The sequence below is a fragment of the Astatotilapia calliptera genome, chromosome 3, assembly GCF_964374335.1.
Source record: "Astatotilapia calliptera chromosome 3, fAstCal68.1, whole genome shotgun sequence".
NCBI lineage: Eukaryota > Metazoa > Chordata > Actinopteri > Cichliformes > Cichlidae > Astatotilapia > Astatotilapia calliptera.
This window is the reverse complement of record NC_137424.1, coordinates 65,989,600-65,998,031: the sequence shown is the minus strand read 5'-3', so window position 1 is coordinate 65,998,031 and position 8,432 is coordinate 65,989,600. Positions and strand designations below refer to the sequence as shown.

General features: G+C 43.8%; 1 long non-coding RNA gene across 1 annotated transcript; it reads left to right on the top strand.

The window, feature by feature from the left end:
- The first annotated feature begins 445 nt into the window (after positions 1–445).
- Positions 446–1,409, top strand: LOC145426099 (uncharacterized). Its single transcript, XR_013906860.1, has 2 exons — positions 446–663; positions 831–1,409. It is a non-coding gene; the product is annotated as an uncharacterized LOC145426099 (long non-coding RNA).
- Positions 1,410–8,432: the final 7,023 nt, after the last annotated feature.

The window sequence follows — 8,432 nt, the reverse complement described above, 5'->3', positions numbered from 1 at the left end:
TGTGTTATGAGTGATATTAGTATTTTGAGTTCACTGTTAAGTTTTATTAAGTTAAATTATTTTGTTGAGAATTAATAAAATAGAAGATGTCTATAGTGTCCTGATGGTCCTTGAAGTATACAGGGGGTAGTACCGCCTCCTGCCGTTCACTGCTAGCAGCTACGGATATCAGGAGAGAGGGAGAGGAAGAAAAGTCCGTTTTTTCCAAGTGGAAAGCGTGGTTGTTTTTATTCAGTCGGATTGTACGGTGGAAATAAACTATCTGGAAATTGTTGTTAACCAGAAAGGAGTTTGTTACTGCTTGGATTCTTCTGGGTGAGTTAATTTGTTGTGAACAAGAATATTGTGAGTTTAAGCCACTAACGATGACATGCTAGCGGCTATCGCAGCTATTGCTATTAGCCATGTGGCTGTACATATGTGATTGTAAGGATTAAACTGTATGTTAGAGTTTGTTAGCTTCCTATGACGATGCATGTAAAGATTGTAAGTAATATGTATGCTGTAGATGTTGATATGTTCCTATATCAATCCTTAATTGTGTTCATTGTGAGGTGAATACAGTTTAAAGAAAATGGGGTTATGTTTCTTTGTAGTTGTGCTACAACGCTTCACCATCGCCATTTTGAAGCTCCAGGAGAGCCCATTTTATTGGTTACTTTGGTAAGAAGTTATCATTGTCTATGTTTTGGAATATTCTGTCGTTCTTTCTGTATACTGGAAAGGTAAAATGCAAATTTGTTTGTATGTATGAACGAAACATGAGAAAGGATATATGTATAAATGACTAAATATAGATTTTTGAATGTTATTCTGACTGTGTTATACAGGTCAGGTTTTTTTACTTGGGAGTACAGTTTGGTGATGATCCAGTCCAAAGATGGCGAGCCACCCTTCCAGGACCCTTGAGATGATTGTTTTAAGAAGAGAACTAAATTCTTTGGATGAACCGTGAACTGTACAAACTCTACTTAAGTGGTAGGACAGATTTGCACCTCATTCCTCCTTTTGCACACATTGCAAGGAGAATCCTCATTGCTGGACTCACACTTAAGGGTGTCGGCGGACACGAGAGAGAGACTGAGTCAAATCCCCCGGGGTTGTGTGTGTTTTGTTTATTATTTTCCATGATTTGGGCCCAATTTTTCCTTTCATGTACTGTTATTGTTTTCATTGTATGTATGTGAGATTCCTTAATTGTGAATACAAATTGATCAAGCCAAGTTCTCAGAGCGTTTCATTAGTCATCCACTCTGCTCCAGTAGTCAAACCTCAGCTATTTGCCCAACACACAGGTAACCATTTAAATCTGTATCCGAAGTGTTGAAAGGGGTGTTACATACGGCTCTTCAATGGGGTGTCACAGGGTCCCCAGGAAAAAAAACTGTAAATGTAAAATAAAAAATAAATATTATTCAGTAGCAATTACACAAGAATATCCAGTAATGTCCCTGCCTACAATTAAACACATTCGCTTACCAAAAATCGGGGGCATCTGCTGTGGCAAATAGGTACAAGCCTTTACCACAAACTTAGTCACTGCTCGGTGGCATTCGTCTATCCTGGCCTGAAAGGAGATGCTACCGGTAGACTGCAGCAACAACTGCAGTTCAAAAAAGCACCCCTCCGACAGCCAAACCAAATGAGTTGAAGGGAAGTTATGAACTGTTTCTGAGAGACAAATAACACCAGGATCCTTTTCTATGTAACTGAAAGCTGGTAACTGTGCAGGGGGGGATCTAGCAAAGTGTTGCCAGGGGGCCAGGTAGAGCATTAACAGGGAAAGGGGGGAACAAAAAAATACTTTCTTATTCTCATTTAAAATGTCTCACTTTTAAAAATAATTATCTGAGTCTTACAACAAACGATTGATAGATTGATACCATCAAGACAGTGTACATCACTGTCACAACAGCGTTTGTTTGCATTCAAAGGCTTTATGATTTTTCCTATAGTGGTGGGCCGGTCTCTAGTCAAAATGCCCGGGCCGATTTTTTGTCCCAGTCCAGCCCTGTATGCAGCTTAACTGCAGTCTGATGTTACCTACATCTTCCTACCTACATCGTCCTATTCAGAAGGCAGGATTTCCGAGTTCTGAGTACAATCAAAAGCACCACGACTGCAGTTTTTGTGTTGGATGTAAAAAGCGCACATGACGCTGTGACGTAGGCTAGAATCATGGCAGCGGTCAACGACGGTCCAGGCGTGGGATTTCTCTCGTGGAACTATGCACATTATCTTTTCCTTTCTATTGGTAGGTGGCACAGTGCACCTGTGGCAAGTAAGCAAGCTGCGGTATCCAGTTATGGAAGCAACACATTAACAAGAGAAGTCTGAGTAAAACCAAAGTTACTTTCCCTAGTAACTAGTTACTTTGAAAGTAACGAGTAACTTCAAGTAACTGAGTTACTTTTGATGGAAGTAACTAGTAATGTCACTAAGTTACTAATTTAAAGTAACTTACCCAACACTGGTGATTTGACAAATTATATGTAAAAATAAAACCCCATGTGAACCTATACTATACTTAAATATGGAGACAAATAAAAGTGAGTAATAAAGTCTTCAGTTGATGAAAAACCTGGTAGTACACCTTAAATTATAACAGGTTTATGCACACACTTGGTCGGTGCTGAACCTGAGCAACAGGGCCATGTAGTGCGCATGCGCCAACCAGCGTGCAGCCTGTTACAGTCGCTCCTGCTTTTCTCTTAGTTTAGCTCTTTTTTCTTACGTATTCTTTTTTTTTCTGACTTGTATTTTCCTCCGTTTTCTATCTCTTACTCAATCATGTGGATTGAGAGAGTTTTTGTTCTTCTGGTGGCCGTGGAACTGTTACTTTTATCATGGAACGGGACCGCGGCACATCTCCTACACGCGCGGACTGTTTACTCCAGAGATCAGCTGATCGCCCTGATGCCGGCCGGCTCGCTGGCCAGGCCCGCAGAAGTGCCCGCAGAAGTACCAGCTGAAATTTGGAGGAAAACACATCGGGGATGCAGAGGTCAAGGACAGAAGAGAAGAAAAAAGGTGACGGTGAGACAGCGGAGGCTCGAAGCGAGGAGGAGGTTTAAACCGTGTCTGCCGTCTATCGTGATGGGAAATGTGCGATCGTTGGCAAGTAAAATCGACGAGCTCTCAGCACTGGTACGGAGTCAGAGGGAATACCGAGAGTGTAGCCTGATGTGTTTCACCGAATCATGGCTGCACCAGGTCATTCCCGATGAGAATGCTTCCGTGGAAGGCTTCCACACTGTTCGGGCGGACAGGGACAGCATCGCTAGCGGTAAGCGTAAAGGAGGTGGGCTTGCTGTTTTAGTTAACAACCGGTGGTGTAACCCTGCCAACATAACAATCAAAGAAAGGATTTGTTGCCCGGACACTGAACTGTGTGCTGTTGGACTCAGGCCGTATTATTTACCCAGGGAATTCTCTCACGTCATCTTGGTGGCTGTTTATGTTCCCCCCTCTGCTAACCCCACAGCTGCATGTGACACTATCCACTCTGCCATAGCTCGGCTACAGACTCAGCACCCGAGTGCCTTTATTGTGATCTCGGGTGACTTCAACCATGTATCACTGGACAATACACTACCAACATTCAAACAATATGTGGACTGTCCCACCAGGGGAGAGAAAACTTTAGACTTACTGTATGCTAACGTCAAGGATGCATACAGCTCCTCCTCCCTCCCCCCACTTGGTAGGTCAGATCATAACCTGATTCACCTCACCCCCCGCTATGTGCCAATTGTGAGGAGGGAACCTGTGACCACCAGGACTGTTAGGAGGTGGTCAGAGGAGGCAATAGCGGAACTACAGGGCTGTTTCGAGGTGACCGACTGGGAAACACTCTGTGAGCCTCACGCCGAGGACATCAATGGGCTTACTGAGTGTATCACAGACTACATAACTTTCTGCACCGACTCCATTGTTCCAGCTCAGACTGTTCATTGTTACCCAAATAACAAGCCGTGGGTGACTAAGGACATCAAAGCCCTCCTCAACAACAAGAAGAGGGCTTTCAGAGGGGGCAACAAAGAGGAGGTGAGGAAGGTCCAGGTGTTACTAAAGGACAAGATCAGAGAGGCTAAGGACAATTACAGGAGGAAGCTGGAGTGGAAACTCCAGCAGAACAGCATGAGAGAGGTGTGGAGGGGCATGAAGACCATCACTGGATTCAGGCCAACCAACAGCAGGGGAGCTGAGGGAGGTGAGAATAGAGCCGACGAGTTGAATCTGTTTTTCAATAGATTCGACACCACAGTGTCTGCTCCCACCCCCACAACCTCACCTGCAGTCAGCCTGGAATCCAGAGCCACACCACTGTGCCAGCCTCTCTCTTCACATGTTGCCTCCTGTGAGATTCCTGACACCCCTCCCCCACCCATCACCTTCACTCAATACCAGGTTGAGATGCAAATGAGGAGACTTCACTCAGGCAAGTCTGCTGGACCAGACAGAGTGAGTCCCCTTGTCCTCAAGGCCTGTGCCCCCCAGCTGTGTGGAGTCTTTCATAAACTGTTTATGCTGAGTCTGAGTCTGCAGAGGGTCCCGGTGATGTGGAAGACATCATGCCTCGTCCCTGTACCAAAGACGCCTCGTCCCAGTGGCCCCCAGGATTACAGGCCCGTGGCACTGACCTCCCACATCATGAAGACCCTGGAAAGGCTCATCCTGGACCAGCTGCGACCCATAGTAAGACCACATCTGGATCCCCTTCAGTTCGCTTATCAGCCTCGTCTCGGAACAGAGGACGCCATCATCTACCTGCTCAATCGTGTCTACACCCATCTGGACCAGCCGGCGAGCACTGTGAGGGTCATGTTTTTTGACTTTTCCAGTGCTTTCAACACCATCAGGCCGACCCTCCTGGGTGATAAGTTAGCAGCGATGCAGGTGGATGCTTCTCTGGTGTCCTGGATTGTTGATTACCTGACAGGAAGACCACAATATGTACGTCTCCCACAGTGTGTGTCTGACAAGGTGATTAGCAACACAGGGGCACCACAGGGGACTGTCCTCTCCCCCTTCCTCTTCACCCTCTACACCACAGACTTCAGCCACTGCACAGAGACCTGCCATCTTCAGAAGTTTTCTGATGACTCTGCGGTGGTTGGATGCATCAGCAGGGATGATGAGACAGAGTACCGGGCTGTGGTCGACTCCTTTGTCACGTGGTGTGAGCAGAATCATCTGCAGCTCAACGTGGCAAAGACCAAGGAACTGATCGTGGACTTCAGGAAGACCAGGAAACACTTGACCCCTGTTTCAATCCAGGGGGTCAGTGTTGACATTGTGGAGGACTATAAATACCTTGGAGTACACATTGACAATAAACTGGACTGGGCTAAAAACACCACAGCACTTTACAGGAAGTCGTCTCTATTTTTTGAGGCGACTGAGGTCCTTCAACATCTGCCAGAAAATGCTGAGGATTTTCTATGAGTCTGTTGTGGCCAGTGCGATCCTCTATGCTGTTGCATGCTGGGGGAGCAGGCTGAGGGTCGCAGATGCCAACAGACTTAATAAACTGATCCGTAAGGCCAGCAATGTTGTGGGGATGGAGCTGGACTCCCTCAAGGTGGTGTCAGAGAGGCGGATGCTGTCCAAGATAAAGACAATGTTGGATAACACCTCCCACCCACTCCATGACATGTTGGTCAGTCACAGGAGCTCGTTCAGTGAGAGACTGAGATTACCGAAAAGCACCACTGAACGACACAGGAAATCATTCCTGCCTGTGGCCATCTCCCTGTACAACGCATCCACTTAACACACTGTTTGCTGCTACAACTACACATGTTTCTTTTCCAAATATTTATTTATAAGTGACTTATGTATGTATGTATGTATATATATGTATATATTGTACTATTCTTAGTTAGCGTATTGTCTGTCTTGTCTTAATGTTGGTTTAAAATGGAGCACTGTAACAAAAAATAATTTCCCCCAGGGATCAATAAAGTATTCTGATTCTGATTCTGATTCTGATCATCATCATCATCATCATATGCTGATGAATGAGAGGAATGTCTCTTTCTGCTGAGGTCTTCTTGAACTCCTCTACCATCTCAAGTCTTCTGGTTTCCAGAGACTCCCTTGTTTCTCCAGAAGGATAAGAAGGAAGGAAGTTGACCTCACCTCTCCTAGGTCTTTTAATATTGGCCCTTGGTGAAGCCTTATCTGCGTTTGTTCTGCTGCGCTTTCCAGCATTCACAGCAACATCCATGATGCCATTTTTAGCCAACTTCTTTCTTTGGTTTCCCATTTTATGTATCAGGCTATTCTTCCACCCTTCCCACCCAGTGTCAGAATTCCTCTTTCAGACAGGGATGTTTTCTAACTAAAGCTTCTGCAGCCTTGCCAATTTGTGTTGTACTAGGGTATGCTTTTAGTTTGTAGATTTCTTCCCCCATTGTCTCAAGTATGTTGTGTTTTTGATCTTGTGCCAGTGAAATTACTTTTCCATCTTTATCAAATGCTGCATTACCCTCTCTTAATACATGTTCCACTTCATAAGAACATGGCAGAACAATAAAAACCTCTGGCCATCTACTAATACGCTTTGGTGAATCTATGGTATCAGTGCTATCAGTCTGAAGGATTGTGTCATCAGTGCTCATTGAAATCCGGTCCAGCTCAACTAACCTGACAACTTTAACAGATGCTATAGCTGGCAGGTCTTCTATTTTAACCAAATTACACAAGACATGGTTCATGAAACTGAAGCCAAAAGTCAAAAGTCAAATTTAGCCTAGATTTGATCTCATCTATGAGGGCTTGCACACTGTTTTGATGAGATGGCAAAATAAGTTTTTCAGCATTATCCTTATCAAGGATGACCCTTAGCTTCAATATTCCTGTTGCCTCCATCTGAATTTTTTTTATTTCTGTAACAGACAGGTTTCACATATTATAGTGGCTTTTTAATGCATGTTTGTGTTTACAGTTATTTACAAAATATTAATTGTGCAAAAGTATAAAAACATTTGTGTGAATACAAAAAACTGAATAGATGAATTACCTTTACATTGGTTCACAAATTGGTGGAATCAGCTGATGTCTCAGTTCTGTTTCTTTAGTCAGACACTGGAATGAAATGGTTTGTTGTTAGAATGAGTTCATTTGCTATCTCTTAAGCAAAATGTGGCATGTGGTCAGACAGTTGGCACAAAGATTTTACACTGTGACGGAGACCCCTCTGTTGATTCTCTGCTACTTCATATGAACGCAAGTGCTCAACGTATTAAGTATCATAGTCTTTCAAGAGAAAATAAATGTTGCTGCTGATGAGCAGTACATTAATAATCTCTTTGAACTTGTCACGGGCTGCGATGGCAGACCGTGGAGTGGCAGTGAAAGTAGGACCAAACGCGAGACTCTTAGTGAAGGACAGTGGATTTATTTACAGGGGGTGGAAAACACACAACTATATACAAAGTCCCGGCACTGTAGTCCCGTGGCGATTCTCCCTGAATCCCACAGAGTGCAGATGTTTGTCAGGGTTCGCAAAATTTTAAAATCCCTGGTAGCCCTTCGGGCAGGCACTCTTTAATTTTTGGTAGCCCGAAATAAATTTGAGTAGCCCGAATAAAAAAAGATTATTTTTATTGTATAATATTGTAAAGGAAACAAAACATCAATCAAAAAATTGTTAAAACACAAATTACAACAACTGTGTAAACATTACAATCAACTCAAATATCTGGTTCTAATTAAACAGAATTTTCTGTGAACTTGTTAGAACTGTGTAGAACATGAATTAGTCTGTGTCAGATCCTGAATCTGAAATTTCCACTGAAGTCTCGGATGAGAAAATGCCACTCGACGTTGAGGGCATAGCATCTCCTTCATCAGCTTTCTCTTCCTGTGCATTGCCCTCCATTTCACTGCTCTTTGTTCTTGTCGGGGTTTTATGATCCAGGTGTCTTGAACCTTTTCCAGAAAACATCCAGAAACGAATCGACTTGTCAGGGCAAAAAGATTCAACTGTTTCCCCATTAATGGAGAGTTGCATGCAGTCATTCAGTGTTTTAGGGTGTAGAGAGGTACGATGTGTTGTCTTCACTCGGTTCATGCAAGAAAATCCTCTCTCACAGATGGCTGGCGATGGACTAAGTGTCAGCATTAATTTCACCAGCAACAAGATATGAGAGAGATGTTCTGGATTCTCAGAGAGGAGATCTCTGTACAAGCAATCTACTTTGCGACCCCGGCGTTCTGCAAGCCACACTTTTAGATCCATCCATTCTTGTGGAATTTTCTCTTTCTCTTCTGCATCTAGCAAACAGGCAAAATGTGTGACAAGATAATCCACCTCTTCATCCCCATAATTTGCTAGTTCTTCTCTGGGGTAGGGAAGAGTGGAAGGGTCAAAAACCTTGAAACAAGAGAGAGGCTTTTCATGGAGATTTTTAAATCTGTTGTCC